Genomic DNA, 7695 nt, shown 5'->3' with positions numbered 1-7695 from the left:
CAGAAACAGAAGTTACTCTGACTCAAAGGGAAGAAATGCCATGAGGGTTGATGGAGGGTCACCATGTCCTCCCTAATCTTCATTCACTGCCCTCCCCCTGCCAATGGGCTTCATCTTTGTAGCTCCAGGGACTGTGCATGGAAGAGCACTCCAGTAGGCACTGTTTTTCCTGTCCTGAAATCAAAGCTGTGTGTCCCCTGCTCGCAGTTGGAAGTGTGAAAACATCTGCTGAGGAACTGGAGTAAATCCTCTGGCTTAATGAAGGTTTATCAGGGAAGCTTAATTTCTGCTATCACGTGAGCAGAAGGACATGTTACCAGTCATGGGGAAACTTTAAGAGCCTAGCATCTGTGCCCTTGGTATTGCATTTTATTTAACAAAAATATAAAAACTTTCTATAAGATCTGCCCAGTTTGGTTTTTGTGGTACTTCCATTTTGGTTTCAGTGATTTCATATGCACATCATCGATCAGATATCAAATGAGGTAGGGATTGAGGTGGTGTTGAGAACTCAGATTTGTAAGTTACCTGCTAGAAGGAGGTGGGCTCTCAATTCTAAAGGTTAAAGGAGCTTGCTGTAGAACTGAAATTTGGTGCAATTAACAGACTATTGTAGGAAATCTCTACCTGTATTTGATAAGGCTAAGTAAGAAAAGCATGCCTGCTTGGTCAGCATGCCTAGTAGACTGCTGTTAATTATCAACATCTATGTTATCTATCAGCTTCTATCTTATTTGTGCAGGAATTAATGAGATGGAAACTGTTGAAGTAAAATGGTAAGATTTTACATAACCCTGTTACTTGTGTTATCTAAAAAAGCTGTTTCACATCTTCAGAAATTAAATGGTTTATACTTTCACTAATAGGTTAATGTATCAGAATGATTTTTACACTGTTGAAAACAGCTCATTTCATCTTAGTTCATCTTAAACCTCAGTTTGTCTATTTACCAAAATACCATCACACCCCAGATCTGAGGGAGAGGTGAATGACAGTATATTATGAACAAATTTGAGGTTGTTGTGACCCTAACAACAGGCTGCTTGAAATTAAAGCTAGGCAGTGTATATTGCAATAATACTTTTCAGTGTGTTTGTGGCATTGATTTTATGTAACCTTTAAAGGTTTTTGCTAGCTGTATCAATGTGAAAGGGCTTTGCTGTTTCTTCTGCTTTACATTTGCCATCCCTTAGTGAGATCTGCAGCTTCTTTTGTATTTCCTCTACTATTTATATTCTGACTGGAAGCATCCATCTGCCATTTGGAACACAGATACCTGGCTAAATTCACGCTAGCATAAAACAAGGAATATCTCAAAGATTGTATCCTAGTGGTACTGGGCAGACAGAGGTGCTATTGATAATAAAGGTCAATTAATGTGTCTACGTATATGTTTTAGCATTGTAATAAATTATTATACTTAAAACTGTTGAATTACTCATGCCAACATGCATACTTCCCAAAGGAAGTAGTTTTCTTCCTACTTGGATTATTGTCTGTAGTGACAGTACTAGACAAATGATTTTCCCCCTGAAGTAGTTGTGAACAGCTTGGAGAATATCAGTGAGATAGTTCCTGGGGGAAAAGCTATGAGAGCTGTCACATGGATGGATATCCTTGCCATAAGCCAGGGTACTTGTAATTGCAATGGTTTAGTTAATGGAACGAAAACCTGTTTGTGTGGGCTGCCTGAAAAGTCCCTACAATAACCTGTAGTACATTACAGATTACAGATGTAGTAAGTTTTTTTGGTGATGTAAAGACTGCTCTTCTGTCCACAGAAACCTTTGAACAATATTAATTTGCCATAGGTCTGTTTCTATATACCCCAATTTTTATCTTTTTTTTTTTTTTTTTTTTTTTTAAATTTCAGAGATGTGTCAGTGTATGTGGTATAGCCCCCTTTCAGTAATAGGAGAACTAGTAACTCTGATTGAGACATTCGTGTGCAGCGGGGGGGAAAAGGTGTATTACCTCATTTTCATGCAGTAATTACTATGTTAATATTTAATAGTAATGTGTCTTTCATTTATCCAAGCAATTCGTTGTAACAGGAGAATATTTTTGGCTTATCTATTAAACTGTTTGGGAACAAACATTTTGGTGTTTGGGGAAAATTTTGTAAACAAGTTATCTGGGTATTTCCATCACTCCTGTAAATGGATTCATGCCTTGGTGTTTTAATTTTGTGTCAATTTTTTTCAGGAAACTGAACTTTTTTGTGATCCTCAAGGAGCTACGAAAATCCTTATTTTTAATGTGCTGCAGTTTTGGATTTTGAAAATCAACTTGCAGAGGTCATGCTTTATTGTTATTTGTCTGAGACTGCTTTGTAATCTGAGTAGCTGCTGAGAAGAGTCTGTTAAATTTCAAGCTTGTGGTAATGCCATGTGAGGAGGTGAGGACAGGGAAATGCACAAATAAAGAAATTATTTTTCAGAACATGATCTAGAAAAGGTGTGTTCACATTTTGAAGGCAAAGACTAACCTCAAAACCACTAAAAAGCATTCTACTTAAATTTGAAACTGCTTCTCTTCAATCACAAGTTCATCAGATGTGTCCTTTTTATGAAATATTTTTGAAAAACCTAATAGCAATGTTTGGGGTTCCTTTTATAAAGAAATCTTCATAGATAAACACTATGTTTACCAATACAGAATTCTTAAAGATGAATTTATACCAAGATACAATTTTTAACTGACTTTGTAGTTTTGACACTTTGAAACAATTACCTTAACTAAATAGGTAAATTTCTGGGTAGCTTTGTGGGGACTTTGAAGCTTTCTACAAGTGGAGGTTGTGTCCTTGCTTTAAGGAAGAGACCTGTTAACTTCTTGTGTGGAATTTTTGGAAAAAGAAGCTGCTGAGTGTTCTTGGGAAGGAATTTGATCTGCTTTAGATCAGTATCACCTCAAAGCCTTGGTACTATCAGTCAGATGTATTAAATGAAGGGTACAGTGGTCTTGTTTTAAGAATTGTGTATTCTGCTGAAGTAAAATTTACATGGATATTTAGCATTATTAACTAAACTTTCTTTTTTGTGTGGTTTTGTCTTCAAGAGGATTGAGATTAGCACCTAGGCAAGAAATTGCTATTTCTGCAATTGATAGTACAGTTTAGATAATGTTGAGATTTATTTTGCATTTAGTTTCTGCTTGAATCATTGCTAATGTACATTCATAGGCATCATTGATTAGTACAGCATTTAGGATGGGAGTCCTTGTGCAAGGTAGGGGAATACTGTTCTATTTCAAATATCAATCTATATGAAACAGATCTCTTTTTCCATTATGGATCTTTTGAATGCAGGATGTATGGAAAGCATGGACAAGTGGAATGAAATAACTGATATCACTGCTTTTCACTTCAATGTATGCAAGATCTGAATTGAAAACCTTCCTATGAAACAGCATGACAACCTGTTGGCAAATCTTCAACATTGTATGTAATAGTTCAGAGAAGTGAGAACATTTTCTTTTTCCTGGATAAACCTCAATAATGACTTTTGAATATTTTCTCTAACAAATATTCAGACAAACATCTGTATAAGAGACTACTAAATGCAAGTTTCGTGCTGGCATCAATACTTAAGTAATAAGTTAATGCTGCAAATAGATGTACCTGTAGGGTTGGTGATGGGCTTGAGCAGTGCCTTGGCTCAGGCATCGCCCACGAGCCGGCCGGGCTGATCCCGTGGGAGCCATGCGAGGCCACATCTCCTCAAGGACCGAGGCTCCTGGGCCATGTCTTGTCAGGACATAGCAGCAGCAGCCCGAGCTGGGACCAGACAAAGCTAAGGCTGCCACAGCCACACAGGTGCACAAGCGCCAGGGCAGTGTTTGGCTGCAAGTCTCTCACTCTGCCCTCTGTGTACCTGTGGCTGCCTCGAGCCACTGAGCTCTGCTGCTCTCGTTCTGCCGGGCCCTGACCTCCCTGGCAGCAGGGACGGCTCTCCAGGCCACTCCTCAGGGCTGAGAGACACTACCAGTGTCAGATCTCTACAGTGAGATAAGGAGCATTTTACTTTCAAACTAAAGGTATATTGTGTGCTAGTGACATTCATATATATATTCATCTATTTATTTATTGCAATATCCACCTATTTATTACAAGTGCAATAAATAGTACAGCATTTGACAGCTATCTGAATTAGTAAGTCATCATTTTAAGTCTTTGTCAGATCACTCATTAATTACCCTTAAGTGATCATTTAATCACCATTTGATTACCATCTAATTTCTAGTCAATCATCAATTACTTATCATTTGACCATAATTAAATCATTAATCAAATTATTTTAGTCAATAACTCAACAATGGCTTGGTAAATCACTGGTGATACCTAGGTGTTTCTCCATGCACTTGGATTTTTTGGCTGTTGTAGAGTAGAAAAGGTCATTGCAAGTATTTATTGTAGAACTGGACTGCTATTTGTGTATGGCATATAATAACACTGCATTACTGTATAGGAGTCCTTCACTTTGAATGCATTTCTAAACATTCCAGATACTTCTTATCTTTTATATTCAGCCTCCTCCATGTTCTGTGGTCGACTCAGTTGGGAAAACATAGTCATCTCAGAGGGAGCATTGGGTAAGGATGGCAAATAGTTGTGAATAAAGCTAGTTGAATTTCTCTGTACTGCTGGCTGCCAGTACTGCTGAGGCATTTGCAGCACTCAGAATTGAAATGTCTGTGGGAGGGCTTTTTTCCACTTACTGACACATGAATCTTCAGTAAATACTTTGAATTTGGTTGGACAGGGATTTGAGTCATTGTTTTCAAAGTAATGAGAGTTGAAATTAAGACATTGTCTTAAATAACACCCTCTTACTGTGTTAATGATGGGACTGGGGATTTAGAGAACAGTCCTCGCTAGTGCTCAGGAAAAAAGTTCCTGTGTCAATTCTTTGTGTTGAGTTAATTGTTCAATGTTTTGCAGATATATTTTTGTCTTGTTATGCAATATGTTAAAACAAGACAATGTTCATTGTTCAAGATGCTTAGAATAATATGTCTACTGTTGCAAATAATCCTGTTTCAGCCTGTAGGAAAGCTGCCAGAGCAATGAGATGAAAACCAGCACAGATCACATGGGTCACATAGTGCCTCCATTGCCTCAGGACTTTGCCATTTTGTACAACACTGAGCATTTACTGTTCTTAAATACATGAAATTTACAATTTTGGTGAAGATGGATTGCTATATCCGGACTTCTTGGCTTGTCATCTGATGAGATGGGCTCAACTCAAATCTGTTTTTCTGGTACTGAAATACAGTATTTTTTGTGCCATGAAGTGTGAATTCATTTCTCTACTATGTGCTGCTTCTGAATGATCATAACTTTGGTATTGTCCTGCTTTTTGTGATTCTCCCTAAACTATCTTTCATCCCTGTCAGCTTTTCAGTGCTGGTCTGCATGCTTCCTGGGATAGCAGGAGCAATGGCACCTGTGAGATCCTGCTTTCTGCTTTGCTGCCTGTTCTCTCCAGCACTCCTTGGTGCCTGCTACAAGTTGACACTAGCCTTCCTCCAGCAAAGTCTGATCTGAAAGGAAACCAGGTACTGTTGCAAAGAACAGCAGCAGTCTCTTTGGACCTTCCTTGATGGGAAAAAAGTAACACAAAAGTGTATGAAAAATATTTCATAGACTCATAGAGCGATTTGGGTTGGGAAGAACCTTAAAGATCACCTAATTCCAACTCCCCTGCCATGAACACCTTCCACTAGACCAGGCTGGTCAGAGCCCTACCCAGCCTGGACTTGGACACTTCCAGGGATGGGGAATCCACAGCTTCTCTGTACAAACCTGTTCCAGTGTTTTATCTCCCTCAGAGTAAAGAGCTTCTTCCTAATACCTAACCTGAATCTGCTGTCTTTCAGTTTAAAGCCGTTAACCCTTGTTCTATCACTATATGCCCATGTAAAAAGTCCCTCTCCAGCTCTCTTCAGGTACTGTAAAGTGCTATAACATCTCCCCTGTGCCTTCTTTTCTTCAGCCTGAACCATCCCAGCTCTCTCAGCTGGTCTTGGTAGGAGAGGTGCTCCAGATCTCTTGATCTTCATGTCCCTCCTGCGGACTCTTAGCAGATCCAAGACCTTCTTATGTTGGGCACCTCAGAGCTGGGTACAGTACTACAGATGAGAGTCCATTTCCTAGTCCAGTAACTGGTTTTCAAATGAACATGCATCTTCTGTCATGAGGAAATGACACAACTGCAATTTGGGCATTGAGAAAGGCTGGCTTGCTCATCTCTGGGTTGTCTGTTTTACTCCTGCACCAGCTGAGAGGCAGGATCATCCTGTGCTCTTCTTAACAGCCAGCGTTTTATGAAAATCTCTGATGTGATTTGCATAATTCTGAAGAGAGGGAGCTACCTCACAGTTTAGTCAGAATGTGGATATACAATTATTTCAGGTCTTTTCTTCAAGGACCAGATGTTTCAGTTATTGTGGAAAATCTAAACATGCTACATAAGCAAGAGGTCTGTTCTTGCTTTCTGATACATTAGAAGGCAAATGCAGTGAGGGAGAGATGTATGAGAAGTGATCATCATTTGCAGGAGATGTATCTGTAAGATTTTTCCAGTTTTCTGGCAGTTAATATGAGCAGAGCTGCAGTATGGGGCCAAAATAAGATATGTACAGTTTTTCTTTGCAGGACTTTATAAGAAAGTCCTTGTATAATTTAATTATAATTTAATTTCACTTGTAGCCTATAGGTCTCTCAACAAAAAGCTCACTGTTCAGGTAAGACAGGACAAGACAGTGTTAATATTTGCCCTCACCATGTTTCAGATTCTTCTTTGGCTGTCTTTGGGATTTCTCAAAATTTGGCTTCTTCTGTGTGTGTTCTCTTTTTATATGGGTCACCTCAGACACTTTAACCCGGGAAGTCTCCTCCCTGGTCAGCTCAGGAGCAGCAGTGCTCTTAGCTGACAGTGAGGAGGAGTTGGGGTAGGGTAAGTATTCAACGTGCCTCTATCCAGATCATGAAACCTCACTATTCTCAGACACCTGATATTTCTGGGAAAGTCTGGACTCTTCTTAGTTTTTCTTCAGCTTCATCTGGCAGCAGTCTTGATCCCATCATCTTTTAATCATCTGGCCTGTAATTTATTTCATTACATGGTAATTTCCAACTGCAAAAGAGGGGGATATTTTTTTTCCTGCCTGTTTTTTTTTTTTTTTTAATTTAGCTCATGTTCTTTGCAGAATTATACATTTTCTTTGTTTGAATAGTGCACTGTTTGAATAATTGGGAAAAATGTGTCATTTTCAGCTGGAGCCTCTTGCCTCCAAAGGGTGGAGGGTGGCACACATGAAGCTTTCAGACCTGCACAGACCTCTCTGAGTGCAGCTAGCCACTAGATGTCAGCATTATTTTAGAAATAAACAGCTGCACTACCGATTGGCCATTCCTTCTGCTGTGCAGTTGATGAGATTTGGTAACTTAGTGCCTAGAGGCTGCAGGCTTTCATATTTATGAAATGCTCATTGACACCTGTGTGGCTAGCAGCATACCAGGGTGAATATTACCAATAATTTCCCACATTTTTAGACATTGTGAAAAAGATGCCTGCTAAAATGGCTGAGAACAAAGTAGGATTTCATAATAAGACTTCTGAAACTCAATTGTGCTTGCATTCAAGTGTGAATCTATCAATGGAGTGAGTAAAGCAGCTGTCAGGAAAA

The sequence above is a fragment of the Cyanistes caeruleus genome, chromosome Z, assembly GCF_971803275.1.
Source record: "Cyanistes caeruleus chromosome Z, bCyaCae1.hap1.1, whole genome shotgun sequence".
NCBI classification, from domain to species: Eukaryota; Metazoa; Chordata; class Aves; order Passeriformes; family Paridae; genus Cyanistes; species Cyanistes caeruleus.
Note: the sequence above shows the minus strand (reverse complement) of the source record.